Genomic DNA, 19,743 nt, shown 5'->3' with positions numbered 1-19,743 from the left:
TACCTGTAGTGATAGTGTGTGTTAAAGCATAAAATGAAAATGCTATTATAGTCAAAACATTACATGTACTAATTTGTTATTTATAATTGTGACCCTACAAAGGGCATAGTAGAAGTACCGCTCTGGACAAGCAGAGCAGTGCTGGTCCCAAGCAGAAACTGCCATTGATCCAATCAGCAGCGGTAATTACACAGCTGAGTCATCCGACTAGTGCTGTTGATTGGATCAGTGTCCTTTTCCGCTTGGGACCCACAGAGTGGGTTAATAGGTAAATATTTCTGGAATGGCTGGTATATATATAGGGCTGTCCTAAGAATTAAAGGAATATGGCCAAACTTGATGATTGGCCTACTTAAATCAGAGGAGAGGATGGATGATGTATAGTAGCAATTACTTGTTCACTCGGATTAGTAAATCCTTTAATTTGCATCACAGATTCTGCTGAATTGGAGTAAAGTAGACATTTTCCATAAATAATCACACATTATTATACAATAAGATATTTTATTCAGTTGTTTACATGTGCTAAAATACTGTTTGCATTTTGTTTGCTTGAATTACAGGATGTGATTAACACTAAACTACTAATTGCACATAGTTGGACACTCTGCACGTTCTGTGTCATTCACACCTTTGTTCAGGGAATTAGTAACTGTCCAGTCAAGCAGCCAGGGAGTTTAAAGAATTGTTATGGAGTAAACGCTTTCATTCTTGGTCACATGTTACATAAGTGCTGCAAATTAGCTAGTAGGCAGCTGCAGTAAAGGACTTGTCCCTTCTCAAAAATGCCAAATGCAAATGCTGTTAAGTTTTATATCTTATAAGAGAATTGATGATGGTTACAGTCATGGTGCTTTGTATAAATTGAAGATGGTAACTATATTATTCGGTTAAAAAGAAAAATGACCGCATTGACTTTTTGAACCTACATTCATTTATTTATTTTTTTTTTTTTTTTTTTTTTTTGAGGTTCATTTCAAGGCATACAACATTATAAGAATAGTACTTATGTTGCATAGAATAAAATATCACTTTTACAGTAAATAGGAATAACAGGTTGCATAAAAGAAAATCAAGTGGATAAAAGCATATGTACCATACAAACTGTATACAGGTAGGATGCCAATTAGTCTGGAAACCTCCAAAATGACATAGGAAGACCTCTCTTTGACCTTTTAAAACAGAGATTTTAAAGTAATAGGAGGAAATTTTAAACATAGGAGACCACTTTTGGATCTCAGATGAGAAACCTCCTTTTTTATCATGTGTATATATAGATATAATAGACTTATGTTTTCTCCCCTAGATGTAACATGATGGGTAACTCTTGGACCTTTTATAAAGGAACAATTTATGGACAGGGGTTTATGCTGAGTATTAACAAAAACCCTAAAACATTGGCATCATTATAAGGGTAATTGTTGTAATAGCACAATGACACTTCTTTAGTGCGACAAATGTTATTACATTCCCCAGACCTATACACATGTTCCTTTTAAGTTTATAGCTTGTGGACATCAGAGATAGGTTAGGTGATTGTTAAGTATCGCCCTCCAGTTGCGTGGTAATGTGAGATGAGTGAACTAGGGTGCATAAAGTGTTATATTTGGCCAAGTTAACAGATGGTTAATCCTCCACCTTAAGGGACATGTTCTGGCGTACATGGTATATTACTGATCTTAGGATCTCTATAGAGGTTGAGCTTTATGCCAACGTTAGGCGCTACACATATATGGAAATATGTTATTTTAATCATATGACAATATCACGCACTCCTGATTCAAACAGGCTTTCCCCTCTGCGGCTCCGTCCGCAAGCCACAGGGTCAGGCAAAGGCTATCTATAACTATGAGGTTGGAGGATGTAGCAGTTAGTGCGTGGCATTATATGTCTTCATGCGTAGGGCACAATGTACCAAGTATAGTAAGTTAGCATAAGGGTTTGGCTACGATCAATATTTCATAGATAAATCTAGCACTACCTGCCCTGTAGGGGAATTTAAAGGGACAGTCTAGTATAAATTATACTTTCATTATTCAGATAGAACTTTTAATTTTAATCAACTTTCCAATTTACTTTTATCATCAAATTTGCTTTTTTCTCTTGGTATTCTTAGTTTAAACTAAACATAGGTAGGCTCATATGCAAATTTCTAAGCCTTTGAGGGCTGCCTCTTATCACATGCTTTTTAAATCTCTTTTCAACACAAAGAGACAGAAAGTACACGTGGGCCATATAGTTAACACTGTGTTCAGGCACAGCGGGTTATTTAATATTTAGCACAATACAATGCTAAATTTAAGACTCTAGATAATAAGCAGTCACAGTCATGTGATCAGGGGGCTGGAAGAAGGTTCCTAGATACAAGGTAATCACAGAGGTAAAAAGTATATTAATATAACTGTGTTGGTTATGCAAAACTGGGGAATGGGTAATAAAGGGATTATCTATCTTTTAAAACAATAACAATTCTATGGTAGACTGTCCCTTTAAGTATGTCTAGATGGACTGCTTGGTCCCAGATGTATAATGCATAAACCTCAGATTAACATAGGCTACAATCTAATACAGTTTAACCTGTTGACAAAGACATATTTAACAGCTTGGGGAGAGAGATAGGGGGCGCCCTTGGTGAACCAGACTATGTTTTATACATCAAAAATAGCAGTAAGTGAGATGATGTACTAATGTCTCCTAGGAAATATCTCAATCTCAAATAGATGGTATATATCACAAGTAAGTGAATAAAATATATCACAATTTTATAGATAATATCCTATAATAATGTGTCATCAGAGGAATATCAATCACAGAGGGGTGGTTGATATATAGACCAATGACACAGTAATTCTAATATGTGGATAATATCCTATAATATGTATCAGTGGAGATATTAATCACACTTAAAGGGCCATAATACCCAAATGTTGAAACACTTGAAAGTGATGCAGCATAGCTGTAAAAAGCTGACTAGAAAATATCACCTGAACATCTCTATGTAAAAAAGAAATATATTTTACCTCAAAAGTTCCTCAGTAGCCACATCCCATTGTAAAGGATTTCTAAGCAGCATTTTATTGTGTCTGTCCTGGGACAGCTGAAAGGATGAGCCTCGTGAACTCTCCTATTATTTCACCAATCAGGTAAAGGAAGCTTACTATGAAATCTCATGAGAGTTAAGTCAAATCTCATGAGATCACAGTAAGAGTTCATGACCTCAGCTCTGCTGATGCTGATTGGCTGCTGTTCATTTCTTAATTTTTTTTTATTTTTACCTGCAGCTGGGAGCAGCTGAGTATAACTTTTTACACAGAACTTACTCTGCTGAGCTGAGGAAATTGTGAGGTAAAATATCTTCCTTTTTTACATAGAGATGCTCAGGTGATATTTTCCTGTCAGCTTTTTACAGTTATACTGCATCAGTTTCAAGTGATTTAGCATATGAGTATTATGTCCCTTTAAGTAGGTGATATATAAACCAATGTAATAGAGTGGTTCTAATAGATGTTGACAGATAACCAATTATAGTCAATATACAAACAGATAATTGCTAAATATTAACAATGAGTGTTTACAACATATGTGGTGATAATATATTGATATAGAAATAAGTAAAAAATAAATAAATGGTAGATAAGTCCCAAGTGGTATGATATACGATGGTATCACAGAGGTAATGGATGATTCGTGTCAAGGCAGCTGTCTGTGTGAGGATCAAGGCCCAGATCCTGATTCAAATATCTGTAGACAACATAAAAGGACAGAAGCGCCACATGGCCCAATATTGTTTGATAAATAGAAACAAATATCAGTGTAATGACACACTCACATTTGGTGAGCCACCCCTAGTGGTGTAGAAGAAGCGGCCTGGGGTCATATACAGTCACCCAGCAGACTGATCTCCAATGGCCGATCAATGCCCTGTAGAAGGTATAAACAAATACAGCGCCAATATGGCCTAGTATTGTATAGACAAATAATAATGGCAGTATGTGGTAATGGATGTACTCACATTTAAAATAGCACCTCCCTTGGTGCACTAGAGGCAAACTGGGATCAAACAGTCAACCAGTAGACTGATATCCGGTAAAACAGGAACTCCCAGTAGTGGAGCCAATGTGAAGTAAAAAGGTCTGGCAGCAAGTGGTAAGTAATCAAAAACTTACTTTATTAAAATATATAAAAATACTAGCAACGCGTTTCTCATCTAACCAATGGAACATCCACTGGTTAGATGAGAAACGCGTTGCTAGTATTTTTATATATTTTAATAAAGTACATTTCTTCTGTTATGTGTGATCAGTCCACGGGTCATCATTACTTCTGGGATATTATCTGCTCCCCTACAGGAAGTGCAAGAGGATTCACCCAGCAGAGTTGCTATATAGCTCCTCCCCTCTACGTCACCTCCAGTCATTCTCTTGCACCCAAAGACTAGATAGGAGGTGTGAGAGGACTATGGTGATTATACTTAGTTTTTAGAACTTCAATCAAAAGTTTGTTATTTTACAATAGCACCGGAGCATGTTATTACCCCTCTGGCAGAGTTTGAAGAAGAATCTACCAGAGTTTTTCTTATGATTTTAACCGGAGTAGTTAAGATCATATTGCTGTTTCTCGGCCATCTGAGGGAGGTAAAAACTTCAGATCAGGGGACAGCGGGCAGTTGAATCTGCATTGAGGTATGTAGCAGTTTTTATTTTCTGAATGGAATTGATGAAAAAATCCTGCCATACCGTTATAATGAACATGTATGTATACTCTACACTTTAGTATTCTGGGGATGGTATTTCACCGGAATTACTCTGTAAAAGTACATTAAACCTTTTTATTAGGTATTTTTCATGTTAAACGTTTTTGCTGGAATGTAGAATCGTTTGCATTAATGAGGTACTGAGTGAATAAGTATTTGGGCATTATTTTTCCACTTGGCAGTTTGCTTGTGTTAATTATGACAGTTTCGTTTCTCTCTCACTGCTGTGTGTGAGAGGGAGGGGCCGTTTTTGGCGCTCTTTGCTACGCATCAAAAATTTCCAGTCAGTTTTTCTGCATGATCCGGTTCATCTCTAACAGAACTCAGGGGTCTTCAAACTTCTTTGAAGGGAAGTAGATTCTCTCAGCAGAGCTGTGAGACTTATATAGTGACTGTGATTTAAAACGTTGCTCTGTAATTTTTATGTTTAAAATTTAATTAGTGTTATTTTACTAATGGGAACAAACCTTTGCTAAAAAGTTGTGTTGTTTGTTAAGAGTGATGCTATAACTGTTTTTCAGTTCATTATTTCATCTGTCATTTAATCGTTTAGTGCTTCTTGAGGCACAGTACGTTTTATTAAATAACATTGTAACCGAGTTGCATGTTTATTGCCAGTGTGTTAAACATGTCTGATTCAGAGGAAGATACCTGTGTCATTTGTTCCAATGCCAAGGTGGAGCCCAATAGAAATTTATGTACTAACTGTATTGATGCTACCTTAAATAAAAGCCAATCTGTACAAATTGAACAAATTTCACCAAATAGCGAGGGGAGAGTTATGCCGACTAACTCGCCTCACGTGTCAGTACCTGCATCTCCCGCCCGGGAGGTGCGTGATATTATGGCGCCTAGTACATCTGGGCAGCCATTACAGATAACATTACAAGATATGGCTACTGTTATGACCGAAGTTTTGGCTAAATTACCAGAACTAAGAGGCAAGCGTGATCACTCTGGGGTGAGAACAGAGTGCGCTGATAATTCTAGGGCCATGTCTGATACTGCGTCACAGCTTGCAGAGCATGAGGACGGAGAGCTTCATTCTGTGGGTGACGGTTCTGATCCAAACAGATTGGATTCAGATATTTCAAATTTTAAATTTAAATTGGAAAACCTCCGTGTATTACTAGGGGAGGTCTTAGCAGCTCTCAACGATTGTAACGCTGTTGCAATACCAGAGAAAATGTGTAGGTTGGATAAATACTTTGCGGTACCGGCGAGTACTGACGTTTTTCCTATACCTAAGAGATTAACTGAAATTGTTACTAAGGAGTGGGATAGACCCGGTGTGCCGTTCTCACCCCCTCCAATATTTAGAAAGATGTTTCCAATAGACGCCACCACACGGGACTTATGGCAAACGGTCCCTAAGGTGGAGGGAGCAGTTTCTACTTTAGCTAAGCGTACCACTATCCCGGTGGAGGATAGCTGTGCCTTTTCAGATCCTATGGATAAAAAATTAGAGGGTTACCTTAAGAAAATGTTTGTTCAACAAGGTTTTATATTACAACCCCTTGCATGCATCGCGCCGATCACGGCTGCGGCAGCATTTTGGATTGAGTCTCTGGAAGAGAACCTTAGTTCAGCTACGCTGGACGACATTACGGACAGGCTTAAAGTCCTTAAACTAGCTAATTCATTCATTTCGGAGGCCGTAGTACATTTAACCAAACTTACGGCTAAGAATTCAGGATTCGCCATTCAGGCACGCAGGGCGCTGTGGCTAAAATCCTGGTCGGCTGATGTAACTTCTAAGTCCAAATGACTTAATATACCTTTCAAGGGGCAAACTTTATTTGGGCCCGGTTTGAAAGAAATTATTGCTGACATTACAGGAGGTAAGGGCCACGCTCTACCTCAAGACAAAGCCAAAGCTAAGGCTAGACAGTCTAATTTTCGTCCCTTTCGGAATTTCAAAGCAGGAGCAGCGCCAACTTCCACTGCACCAAAACAGGGAGGAGCTGTTGCTCGTTACAGACAAGGCTGGAAGCCTAACCAGTCCTGGAACAAGGGCAAGCAGACCAGTAAACCTGCTGCTGCCCCAAAGACAGCATGAACCGAGGGCCCCCGATCCGGGACCGGATTTAGTGGGGGGCAGACTCTCTCTCTTCGCCCAGGCTTGGGCAAGAGATGTCCAGGATCCCTGGGCGCTAGAGATCATATCTCAGGGATACCTTCTAGACTTCAAATTCTCTCCCCCAAGAGGGAGATTTCATCTGTCAAGGTTGTCAACAAACCAAATAAAGAAGGACGCGTTTCTACGCTGTGTACAAGATCTATTATTAATGGGAGTGATCCATCCGGTTCCGCGGTCGGAACAAGGACAAGGGTTTTACTCAAACCTGTTTGTGGTTCCCAAAAAAGAGGGAACTTTCAGGCCAATCTTGGATTTAAAGATCCTAAACAAATTCCTAAGAGTTCCATCGTTCAAAATGGAAACTATTCGGACAATCTTACCCATGATCCAAGAGGGTCAGTACATGACCACAGTGGATTTAAAGGATGCTTACCTTCACATACCGATTCACAAGGATCATTACCGGTATCTAAGGTTTGCCTTCTTAAACAGGCATTACCAGTTTGTAGCCCTTCCATTCGGATTGGCTACGGCTCCAAGAATTTTTACAAAGGTTCTGGGTGCCCTTCTGGCGGTACTAAGACCGCGAGGAATTTCGGTAGCTCCGTACCTAGACGACATTCTGATACAAGCTTCAAGCTTTCAAACTGCCAAGTCTCATACAGAGTTAGTTCTGGCATTTCTAAGGTCGCATGGATGGAAAGTGAACGAAAAGAAGAGTTCTCTCTTTCCTCTCACAAGAGTTCCATTCTTGGGGACTCTTATAGATTCTGTAGAAATGAAGATTTATCTGACAGAAGACAGATTAACAAAGCTTCTAAATGCATGCCGTGTCCTTCATTCCATTCAACTCCCGTCAGTAGCTCAATGCATGGAGGTGATCGGCTTAATGGTAGCAGCAATGGACATAGTTCCCTTTGCACGCCTACATCTCAGACCGCTGCAATTGTGCATGCTGAGTCAGTGGAATGGGGATTACTCAGATTTGTCCCCCACTCTGAATCTGGATCAAGAGACCAGAAACTCTCTTCTATGGTGGCTTTCTCGGCCACATCTGTCCAGGGGGATGCCGTTCAGCAGGCCGGACTGGACAATTGTAACAACAGACGCCAGCCTTCTAGGTTGGGGCGCTGTCTGGAATTCTCTGAAGGCTCAGGGACAATGGAGTCAGGAGGAAAGTCTCCTGCCAATAAACATTCTGGAATTGAGAGCAGTTCTCAATGCCCTTCTAGCTTGGCCCCAGTTAAAGACTCGGGGGTTCATCAGGTTTCAGTCGGACAACATCACGACTGTAGCTTACATCAACCATCAAGGAGGGACAAGAAGCTCCCTAGCAATGATAGAAGTATCAAAGATAATTCGCTGGGCAGAGTCTCACTCTTGCCACCTGTCAGCGATCCACATCCCGGGAGTGGAGAACTGGGAGGCGGATTTCTTGAGTCGCCGGACTCTTCATCCGGGGGAGTGGGAACTTCATCCGGAGGTCTTTGCCCAAATACTTCAACGTTGGGGCAAACCAGAGATAGATCTCATGGCGTCTCGCCAGAACGCCAAACTTCCTCGCTACGGATCCAGATCCAGGGATCCGGGAGCGGTTCTGATAGATGCTTTGACAGCACCTTGGAACTTCAGGATGGCTTATGTGTTTCCACCCTTCCCACTGCTTCCTCGATTGATTGCCAAAATCAAACAGGAGAGAGCATCAGTGATTCTAATAGCGCCTGCATGGCCGCGCAGGACTTGGTATGCAGATCTAGTGGACATGTCATCCTGTCCGCCTTGGTCTCTACCTCTAAGACAGGACCTTCTGATTCAGGGTCCATTCAAACATCAAAGTCTAACTTCTCTGAAGCTGACTGCTTGGAAATTGAACGCTTGATTTTATCAAAACGTGGTTTTTCTGAGTCGGTTATTGATACCCTGATACAGGCTAGGAAGCCTGTTACCAGAAAGATTTACCATAAAATATGGCGTAAATACCTATACTGGTGTGAATCCAAAGATTACTCCTGGAGTAAGGTTAGGATTCCTAGGATATTGTCTTTTCTACAAGAAGGTTTAGAAAAGGGTTTATCGGCTAGCTCTTTAAAGGGACAGATCTCAGCTCTGTCCATCTTGTTACACAGGCGTCTGTCAGAAAATTCAGACATCCAGGCCTTTTGTCAGGCTTTAGCTAGGATCAAGCCTGTGTTTAAAGCTGTTGCTCCGCCATGGAGTTTAAACTTAGTTCTTAACGTTTTACAGGGTGTTCCGTTTGAACCCCTTCATTCCATTGATATAAAATTGTTATCTTGGAAAGTTCTCTTTTTAATGGCTATTTCCTCGGCTCGAAGAGTCTCTGAGTTATCAGCCCTACATTGTGATTCTCCTTATCTGATTTTTCACTCAGACAAGGTAGTTCTGCGTACTAAACCTGGGTTCTTACCTAAGGTAGTCACTAACAGGAATATCAATCAAGAGATTGTTGTTCCATCCTTGTGTCCAAATCCTTCTTCAAAGAAGGAACGTCTTCTACACAATCTGGATGTAGTTCGTGCCCTCAAGTTCTATTTGCAGGCAACTAAAGATTTTCGCCAAACTTCTTCCCTGTTTGTCGTTTATTCTGGACAGAGGAGAGGTCAAAAAGCTTCTGCTACCTCTCTCTCTTTTTGGCTTCGTAGCATAATACGTTTAGCCTATGAGACTGCTGGACAGCAGCCTCCTGAAAGTATTACAGCTCATTCCACTAGAGCTGTGGCTTCCACTTGGGCCTTTAAGAATGAGGCCTCTGTTGAACAGATTTGCAAGGCTGCAACTTGGTCTTCGCTTCATACTTTTTCCAAATTTTACAAATTTGACACTTTTGCTTCTTCGGAGGCTATTTTTGGGAGAAAGGTTCTTCAGGCAGTGGTTCCTTCTGTATAATGAGCCTGCCTATCCCTCCCGTCATCCGTGTACTTTTGCTTTGGTATTGGTATCCCAGAAGTAATGATGACCCGTGGACTGATCACACATAACAGAAGAAAACATATTTTATGCTTACCTGATAAATTCCTTTCTTCTGTTGTGTGATCAGTCCACGGCCCGCCCTGTTTTTTAAGGCAGGTACATATTTTTTAAATTATAATTCAGTCACCACTACACCCTTGGTTTCTCCTTTCTCGTTGGTCTTTGGTCGAATGACTGGAGGTGACGTAGAGGGGAGGAGCTATATAGCAACTCTGCTGGGTGAATCCTCTTGCACTTCCTGTAGGGGAGCAGATAATATCCCAGAAGTAATGATGACCCGTGGACTGATCACACAACAGAAGAAAGGAATTTATCAGGTAAGCATAAATTATGTTTTTTGATTACTTACCACTTGCTGCCAGACCTTTTTACTTCACATTGGCTTCTTTCTGGACTACTGGGAGTTCTTGTTTTCCGGATATTGGTCTACTGGGTGACTATTTGATCCCAGTTTGCCTCTAGTGCACCAAGGGAGGTGCTATTTTAAATGTAAATACATCCATTACCACATACTGCCATTATTATTTGTCTATACAATACTAGGCCATATTGGCGCTGTATTTGTTTATACCCTCTACAGAGCATTGATCACCATTGGAGATCAGTCTGCTGGGTAACTGTATATGATCCCAAGCCGTTTCTTCTACACCACTAGGGGTGGCTCACCAAATGTGAGTGTGTCATTACACTGATATTTGTTTCTATTTATCAAACAATATTGGGTCATGTGGCGCTTCTGTCCTTTTATGTTGTCTACAGATATTTAACAGCTATGTCACATATGTAAATATAAAATACAGGCAACTTTGTCGGAACATAAATAACAAATATAGGATCTTATAACTTTCAACTACTATAGATGATAGGCAGCAGGAATGTTATAGTCTGAGCGTCTTTCAGCCCCACAACTTTATTTGCAGGAAAGAATAAGCTTTAGAGGAGACCTGACTATCTCATATTGCATCCTCAAAGTGAGAGTTCCAAGATAGAGGGAATTCCGAATAGCAAGCAGCACTGTGACTGCCAACATTGTCTGGTAATTGAAAGTACCTGTTTACAAGGTAGAGAATCTCCTGAGAGTGGTTGTAGTGATCATGGGTAATAAGATGAGTTGCTAACTCGTGCAGTGTGTATTTTTTGGCTTTGGCATTCTTCCCCCCCCCCCCCCCCCCCCAAAACCCCACAGGGCCTCGGCCGGCAGATAGGATTTTAATGTTCATTGATTCTTGCTTGTTACACTAAGTGATGCAGGTGTCGCTGGTGTTATTGGATCTTTCACCTTAGAGACTATTGCTTGTGAGCTAATCGGAATCCCGTAGGATGCACTAGCATGCTGTAGCTTGTTTGAGGGAATGCCAATGGTTTCTCTGTACTCGTCCTGAAGGCGGGACCCCTCCATATTGCTTACTTCTGAGTCTGCTTCAGTAGTCGCTGAGGCATATGATAACAGGGGATCTTGTGGGGCATTCTCCATTAGGCTTAGGCAGAGCGCTTCAAACCTGCCCCGGTACTTGTTATTAAAAATGTCCTGAAAGTCAGATTCTTCCTTGATGGCTATTTTAGATGTAATATGACGAGTGTTGTTAATTTCTTCTGTTTGTTAAGAGCTGTAAGATCAGTCCTTTTCTTTTAGGCTCTTGGATTTAGAGGGTAGCTTGGTAAGGGCTTGGGTATAGATGCTAGCTTGTCCCACTGTAGCTTAGTACCTCAGGTATCCGAGGGGGGTAGCGCTACCTATTAGGTGCCGCCGCACTAGGCCTCTTACATCTGACTTCTTGCTTGAACTTCAAAAAGTATAGCTTTGTCATATATATAGGAAACACCATGGTGTAGTGTGCCAGTATTAGACTCAATATTGAAGGGGAAGCTGTTGGAAGACTCTTTAAATCTGCAGATTAGAAGAGATTCCGCTAGAGCACAGAAAGATGTGACCGTTCCCGATCACTGTTCAGACAGATTTCAGATTTGGATGTACAAATCCAGTGTGTAGTGTGTTGCACTTTCACAAGAAGAAACCTGTCTCCGAAAATAGCTAAATGCCGCTGGCGCCCAGTTTTATCTTTTTTTTATGTTTTATGCTGGATCTTCTATTTCATGTGACAAATTGAGGACTCAAACAGGATACAGATGAGACAGCTGTTTCATATTTGTTTCATATGTATGCTAGAGAAATCCAAAAATAGTTTTTAGGACCCAGAGCTAGAATTGTAGGAGCCATGAATCCTGGGATTTGTCAAGTCTGGTTTATCCTTTTTGTTTCTGAGATCACATTCAATACTAATCTGCTAATCCTTCTGGATTTCACTTAAACCCTTGCATCAACAACACAGTCTCGTATCTTGATCATTAAAAGGAGCAATAACTCTGTTCAGCAGTTCATTATTTTTTTGTAAATTCAACATTTTTTTGTAAACAGGGCATTTTAAAATATATTACAACTTTTTTTTTTTTTCAGATTAGAGGCGGCCTTCAAGGTCTAAGAAATTAGCATATAAACCTCCTAGGTTTAGCGTTCAACTAAGAATACCAAGAGAACAAAGCAAAATTGGTGATAAAAGTAAATTGGAAAGTTGTTTAAAATTACACGCCCTATTTGAATCGTGAAAAAAAAATTTGGACTTGACTGTCCCTTTAAAGTTAGTTCTATTTTTCTACTCACTGCATCGTGTGACAGCCATCAGCCATTCACAGAATGCATATATGTATATTCTGTGAAATCTTGCACATGCTCAGTAGGAGCTTGTGCCTCAGAAAGTGTGTAAAATATTGTGCACATTTAGATAATAGAAGTGAATTGGAAAGTTGTTTAAAATTCTATGCTTTATCTGAATCATGAAAGTCTTGAGTTTAATTATGACTCATTATCATGTTCCTATAATGGAGGGTTACCTAGGTAGGGTAGCGGGAGCTAGCGCGGCAGCTTAACGCATGCGCACTTTAGGACCTGAGTGTCACAGCTGAGATATGAGCACAGTGAAACTCTGCTTAGCTTCTGTGTACTGATCCTGCGGGTGACGTTATCACTAAGTTGCCACTCCAGTTGTGGAGCATAGAATTCATACTTTAGTGTCAGCTTAGCTTACGATGGAACACCTGCATCTTAGAAGTAGCCAATAATCACAACAGTGGCTAAAAAGTATTGATGTAGAAAATTCCCCTAGACTGACGAGCAGTATTTTTAAGTGCCACAATAAATGTAAAATAAAGATTTAAATCCTTATAGACAGAGGAAGATGCCCTTTATTATTATTATTATTATTTTTTTGGTTTATTTGTTGCTGGCAACTTTTTCATTGTAATAGCGATTGTTACGCTTAATCGTTACTACTGATCATTATGAATAGTCATAAAGGGGAATGAAGGGAAAAAGTATAGTGGGTCTCTTGGAGGCTCACTACCTTATTTTGTTTCAATTGATTAACTATATTGATAGGGGAACCATCGTAGTAAATTTTCCAGGTTTAGGCAGTTGCGGGGGGGGGGGGGACAGATGCAGTGGGACCTTATTACAAGGTACAGAGATACGGGAGATATAATCCAATATATCTATCTAAGGTCAGCGTATAGGCAATTTTCAATATAAATGCATTAGAGTAGCCGATTTCAAACTATGAACAGTCTTAACACAGATTAGTAAGCATAAGGTTTCAATAGGATAAACACCCTGATCTACAGATCCACAACTACACATGTAAAGATTTTAGGAGCAAGTAGGATAGACTATTGATGTGCCATCTCGGCCGCAGACAGCACACCATCAGCAGAAGATAAGATTGAGTGACCTCATAAATCTAGATACAAACTACTTTGACATCAAGAGCCCAATATATAGGGGAGCACTGTACTCCATGTATAATTGCTCAGGAATGAAGTTTTGGCTGCTCCAAAGCTTCCTACTGTTCCAGTTTATTTCAAAGTGGAGCTAAGACACTACGGGGGACTGTAATAATCTATCAGAGCTTTAATCATGTACCCGACTCATTGTTAGCTAACATTTAGGAGTATATCCCTCTAAGCCCTACTCATTAGAGAATACCCATCCCTTACTATGGATACAGTAAACAGTTATTGTCTATGAGAATGGGTTAATGTACTCAAACATATTTAACTGGTGATAGGATAGTGATTCATAGGGGTTTATTTACTAAGCTTGTAGATCTCCTCACAACAATATGTTATAACTATAAGACAAACCTGGCTTATGTTAGATAGACAATAAATAGGTATCATATGTAACATGAATAAAAGAACAGCTTAACTAAAACATAGAAAACTTATGAGTATCGTAGCAAACCTTAAACCTACTGTAGCCAATAAATACAAATGGTGTGCTGGAGCAAACAAGTTAAGTGGGACAATTATACAATGCATATCAAACTATCATATCTCCATAGTAAAAGTAGCTTGTGCATAAGTTTTTTTTTCCATGCACCCAGACCTGATCTAATATTGACATCCTGCAATAGTGTTAGGGATACTCCCCAGGTTATGTCCAACCTAATAGTCTCGAAAATTAGTTTCTATACAGGGCTTCGGTTGCCCCTTAGCCCGGTCTATGCCTGTCATCTTGTAAAGGGCTCGTTTTGGTGCAGAGTCCAGGGCAAAATGAGCAGTCACTCCGTATATTAATTACTTGTAAGCGTCCTGTTGCAGCATGGTCTCGGTTTCCTTGGGTAGTTAGGAGATTTTTACTTATTTCCCCTCCTGCTCCGGTCACAGATATGAGCGGATGGTTAGGAGGTAACAGGCTGTGGTTTTCAAATAGTTTGGATTTAAAGCGGGCCTGACTCTGTATCTCAGCATCCTCTTCCCTGATTACTCGGGCGATATTTGGGAACATGTTCTCCTCTATGAGCATAGAGAACGCCTCCATCTGAATCCCATATTCAGCTCCGGTCAGCAGCTCGAGTTTAAGTGACTGCCCACCACAGGGCCCGGTCTCTGCAGCCACCCGGCCCTCCCGCTTGGTGTCTATCTGTCTGTGGGCGTTGAATATCCCCTCGTTCGCTAAGTCCAACCAGGGAGGTGTAGTTACTCCACCACTCTCACTCGGGAGGACTGCTGCGGGTGCGGATCTCAGAAAAAGTCTGCATAACTCAACCTCCAGGCTCCGATACTGATCTCTTATGAGCTGCGTCACATCTCTTTCCCACTTGTTTAGGGCCTCCATTTTTTTTTCGTGCTTTGTTTTAATCCCATTTTTAAACAATATTGGTGCATCTCCGTTTCCTGAACACACCTGCACTTAGATGAGAGGTATCCTAAAGGATGGTTCCCTTCTTAGTATAGGAGACAGTCGATTGTAGACTGTTATACCCCAGCTTACTGGGGGGGGGGTCGAAATCCTGCTGTAAGGCCACTGCCTAGGAACTCAACGGGCCAGATCTGGGTCCTATAGGTCATAAACTCTGCAAATTTGGTGAATATCAATGCTATTCTCCTCTACCCAGTTAAAGATGAGATGGGTGTTGGTAGATATTGCAGATTCCTTGCAGTAATCGGCGGATCAAGCACATCTCTTTCCCCTTCTGACTTAATTGCCTACAAAAGAGATTGCAGGTGTTTGGATTTAATGTTGATTGAATACTTGTGCATTAGCATGGGTTATGTCTGATTAGCACTTCTGCCTCTTTATAATCAGACCTCATCAGCATATCTTGAAATATAAAGTTGCCTGTTTTTTTTATGCATATGTTGCACATTGTGCTGATTGCTTTATTGGTCTTGTAGAAAATCAAGATTCTGGTCAACAGCATTCTGCATAGATAGTTATTTTAAAGGGACATTGAACACTAATATTTTCTCCCTTTTTAATGTGTTCCCAAATATCTATCTTGCCTACTAGAATGTATGTTTACAAGTAGATCCTCTGATTTTATTTTCTCATTTGATATAGCTGATTTTGTCTATTGTTTTCACACTCATTTTGAACATTTCTGAACTTAAAGGGACACTGAACCCAAATTTTTTCTTTTGTGATTCAGATAGATCATTCAATTTTAAGCAACTTGTCTAATTTACTCTCTCAATTTTTCTTCGTTCACTTGCTATCTTTATTTGAAAAAATAAAGCATCTAAGCTTCTTTTTTGTTTCAGGCCTCTGGACAGCACTTTTTTTTATTGGTGGATGAATTTATCCACCAATCAACAAGAATAACCCAGGTTATTCACCAAAAATGGGCCGGCATCTAAACTTACATTCTTGCTTTTCAAATAAAGATACTAAGAGAAGGAAGAAAATTTGATAATAGGAGTAAATTAGAAAGTTGCTTAAAAATGCATGCTCTATCTGAATCACTAAAGAAAAAATGTGGGTTCAGTGTCCCTTTAAAGGAACAGTCAACTCCAAAAATGGTATTGTTTAAAAAAGATAGACAATCCCTTTATTACTGATTTCCAAGTTTTGCACAATCAACACCGTTATATTAATATACTTTTTACCTCTGTGATTACCTTGTATCTAAGCCTCTTTTGACAGGCCCCTTATCACATGGCTATTTATTTATTATCTATTGACTTGCATTTTAGCCAATTACTGCTGTGTCTTGCACAAATCCGGGCGTGAGCACAATGTTATCTATATGGCCCAAAAGAATTAACAGTCTCTTGTGAAAAGCTAATAAAAAAAGCATGTGATAAAGGCTATCTATAGTGGCTTAGAAACAGGCAGAAATTTAGAGGTTTAAATGTTATAAAGTATATTAATATAACACTGTTGGTTGTGCAAAGCAGGGGAATGGGTAGTAAAGGTGTTATCTATCTTTATAAACAATAACAATTTTGGTGTAGACTTTCTCTTTAAGTTTTGGTTACACAAAAACATTTAGCTAAAATAATGCTTCCAGTTGGTATATGTGATTGAGAGGTACTAAATGTTAATTTTCCATTGTTCTCTCTGAGGCCCTAATATTCAAAGATTGTCCAGCTTGGAGAGAAATTGTAGTTCCGACTTCACAAATGTTGAACTCACTGAATTTTCAAAATAAAAAGGTTAAAACTCTCCAGCACTGCAAGATCTCTCTCATTTATGTTTGTGAAGCAGAGACAAGCCCAGTACAATATAGCACTGCATGATATGAGAGTTTTGTTACACTTTGTGCTTTGTATTATATATTACTATACATTTCAGATTGGGTCCTTTCAGCATTATTGCATTTAATCTTTGCACTTTTTTATTTGTATTTTGATCTAGCCGATTTTACACATTTTGATTATGTTTTGAAAGTGTCTGTGTTATTTGGGATCTTACTTTGTATATTTCTGTGTATCTTGTATAAATTACATTGCACTTTGTATTTTCTCCATTGTAAACTGAAAGTTTCAGAAAGTGGGAAGGGACAGTGTGAATTTTGAGCAAACTTCACCTGCATACAGCCGGCGAGAGAATTCAGTGAGACCAGCTTGTTTAAAATGCTTACAAAATTTCACAAGACTTGTGAGAGAGCTTGAGATATGCCAAGGGAACTTATCTGTTCAGTCCAGGGAACTCCCCTGTCCCTCCCACTTTCCGAAACTGTCAGTTTTAGGTTACAATGGAGAAAATACAAATTGTAATGTAATTTGTAAAAGATGCACAGAAATATACAAAGTATGATACTGATTTGTTAAAGTAGAACCTTTTAAAAACCTAAATAGAATTTGTAAAATCACTGCTAGATCTAAATGTATTAAAATGTAAAAGAGAGAGTGCAAATCCTAATGGGCACTGAACCCAAATTTCAGATAGAGCATGCAATTTTAAGCAACTTTCTAATTTACTCCTATTATCAATTTTTCTTCGTTCTCTTGCTATCTTTGTTTGATAAAGAAGGCATCTAAGCTAAAAAGACATGAAACCCAAACATGTTCTTTCATGATTCAGATAGATAATACAATTTCAAACAACTTTCCAATTTACTTCTATTATTTAGTTTGCTTCCTTCTCTTGTTATTGCTGAAAGGTTTATCTAGGCAAGTTCATGAGCCGCAGAGAACCTAGGTTCTAGCTGTTGATTGGTGACTGCATATATATATTGAATGTGATTGGCTCACCCATGTGTTCAGTTAGAAACTAGTAGGGCATTGCTGCTCCTTCAACAAATGATACCAAGAGAAGAGAGATTAGATAATAGAAGTCAATTAGAAAGTTGTTTAACCCCTTAAGGACAAGGCCATTTTTCAATTTCTTTCCCTTAAGGACCAGGGCTATTTTTACATTTCTGCGGCGTTTGTGTTTAACTGTAATTTTCCTCTTACTCATTTACTGTACCCACACATATTATATTCTGTTTGTCTCGCCATTAAATGGACTTTCTAAAGATTCCATTATTTTCATCATATCTTATAATTTACTATAATTTTTTTTTATAAAATATGAGGAAAAAAATTGAAAAAAAAAACACTTTTTCTAACTTTGACCCCCAAAATCTGTTACTCATCTACAACCACCAAAAAACACCCATGCTAAATAGTTTCTAAATTTTGTCCTGAGTTTAGAAATACCCAATGTTTACATGTTCTTTGCTTTTTTTGCAAGTTATAGGGCAATAAGTACAAGTAGCACTTTGCTATTTCCAAACCACTTTTTTTTTCAAAATTAGCGCTAGTTACATTGGGACACTGATATCTTTCAGGAATCCCTGAATATCCCTTGACATGTGTATTTTTTTTTTAAGACATTCCAAAGTATTGATCTAGGCCCATTTTGGTATATTTCATGCCACCATTTCACCGCCAAATGAGATAAAAAAAAAAAAAAATTGTTCACTTTTTCACAATTTTTTTTACAAACTTTAGGTTTCTCACTGAAATTATTTGCAAACAACTTGTGCAATGATGGCATAAATGGTTGTGAACGCTTCTCTGGGATCCCCTTTGTTCAGAAATAGTAGACATATGGCGTTGGCGTTGCTTTTTGGTAATTAGAAGGCCGCTAAATGCCACTGCGCACTACACGTGTATTATGCCCAGCAGTGAATGGGTTAATTAGGGCGCATGTAGGGAGCTTCTAGGGTTAATTTTAGCTTTAGTGTAGTGTAGTAGACAACCCCAAGTATTGATCTAGGCCCATCTTGGTATATTTCATGCCACCATTTCACCATCAAATGGAAAAAAAAAACGTTAAAGTTTTCACAATTTTAGGTTTCTCACTGAAATTATTTACAAACAGCTTGTGCAATTATGGCACAAATGGTTGTAAAAGCTTCTCTGGGATCCCCTTTGTTCAGAAATAGCAGACACATATGGCTTTTGTGTTGCTTTTTGGTAATTAGAAGGCCGCTAAATTCCGCTGCGCATTACACGTGTATTATGGCTAGCAGTGAAGGGGTTAATTAGGTAGCTTGTAGGGAGCTTGCAGGGTTAATTTTAGCTTTAATGTAGAGATCAGCCTCCCACCTGACACATCATACCCCCTGATCCCTCCCAAACAGCTCTCTTCCCTCCCCCTCCCCTGCCAGTACTAAAATAAAAGGTATTTTAATTTTTACTAAAAAAATGCTTTTTTTAAATTATTTTTTATTTTTTCTGTAGTGTAGATTCCCCCCCAAAGTCCAACCCCCCACCCCCTCCCAGATCCCTTAGATGCTTTTTTTAAATTTAAATTTTACCCCACTCTATCCCACTTTTATTAAAAAAAAAATTCTGTAGTGTAGCCGTTACCACCCGCTTCCACCCCGTGCACGGGCCCGCGCCTCTGTGCGCGCCCCAGGCTATCCCGCCCATGATCCCGCCCCCCTCGACATCATAGAGCACATCGATGGCCGCCCACCCGCCTCAGCTCCCACCCACCAACGATACCGGCCATCGATGTCCATTGCAGAGAGGGCCACAGAGTGGCTCTTTCTGCATCAGATGGCCAAGAGGTGTTAGTGCAGGGTCACTTCCAGCCGCTTTAAACCCCTAATGTTGTACAGGGTACGTCGCTGGTCTTTAAAGACCAGTT

General features: G+C 39.6%; 1 protein-coding gene across 1 annotated transcript in view; it reads left to right on the top strand.

Annotated features, from left to right (window-relative positions):
* RGS12 (regulator of G protein signaling 12) overlaps positions 1-19,743 on the top strand; it is a 447,605-nt gene that overhangs the window by 229,660 nt on the left and 198,202 nt on the right. The window lies entirely within an intron of this gene.

This window comes from Bombina bombina, chromosome 2 (assembly GCF_027579735.1).
Source record: "Bombina bombina isolate aBomBom1 chromosome 2, aBomBom1.pri, whole genome shotgun sequence".
Taxonomy (NCBI): domain Eukaryota; kingdom Metazoa; phylum Chordata; class Amphibia; order Anura; family Bombinatoridae; genus Bombina; species Bombina bombina.
This window is presented reverse-complemented; position numbering and strand designations above follow the sequence as displayed.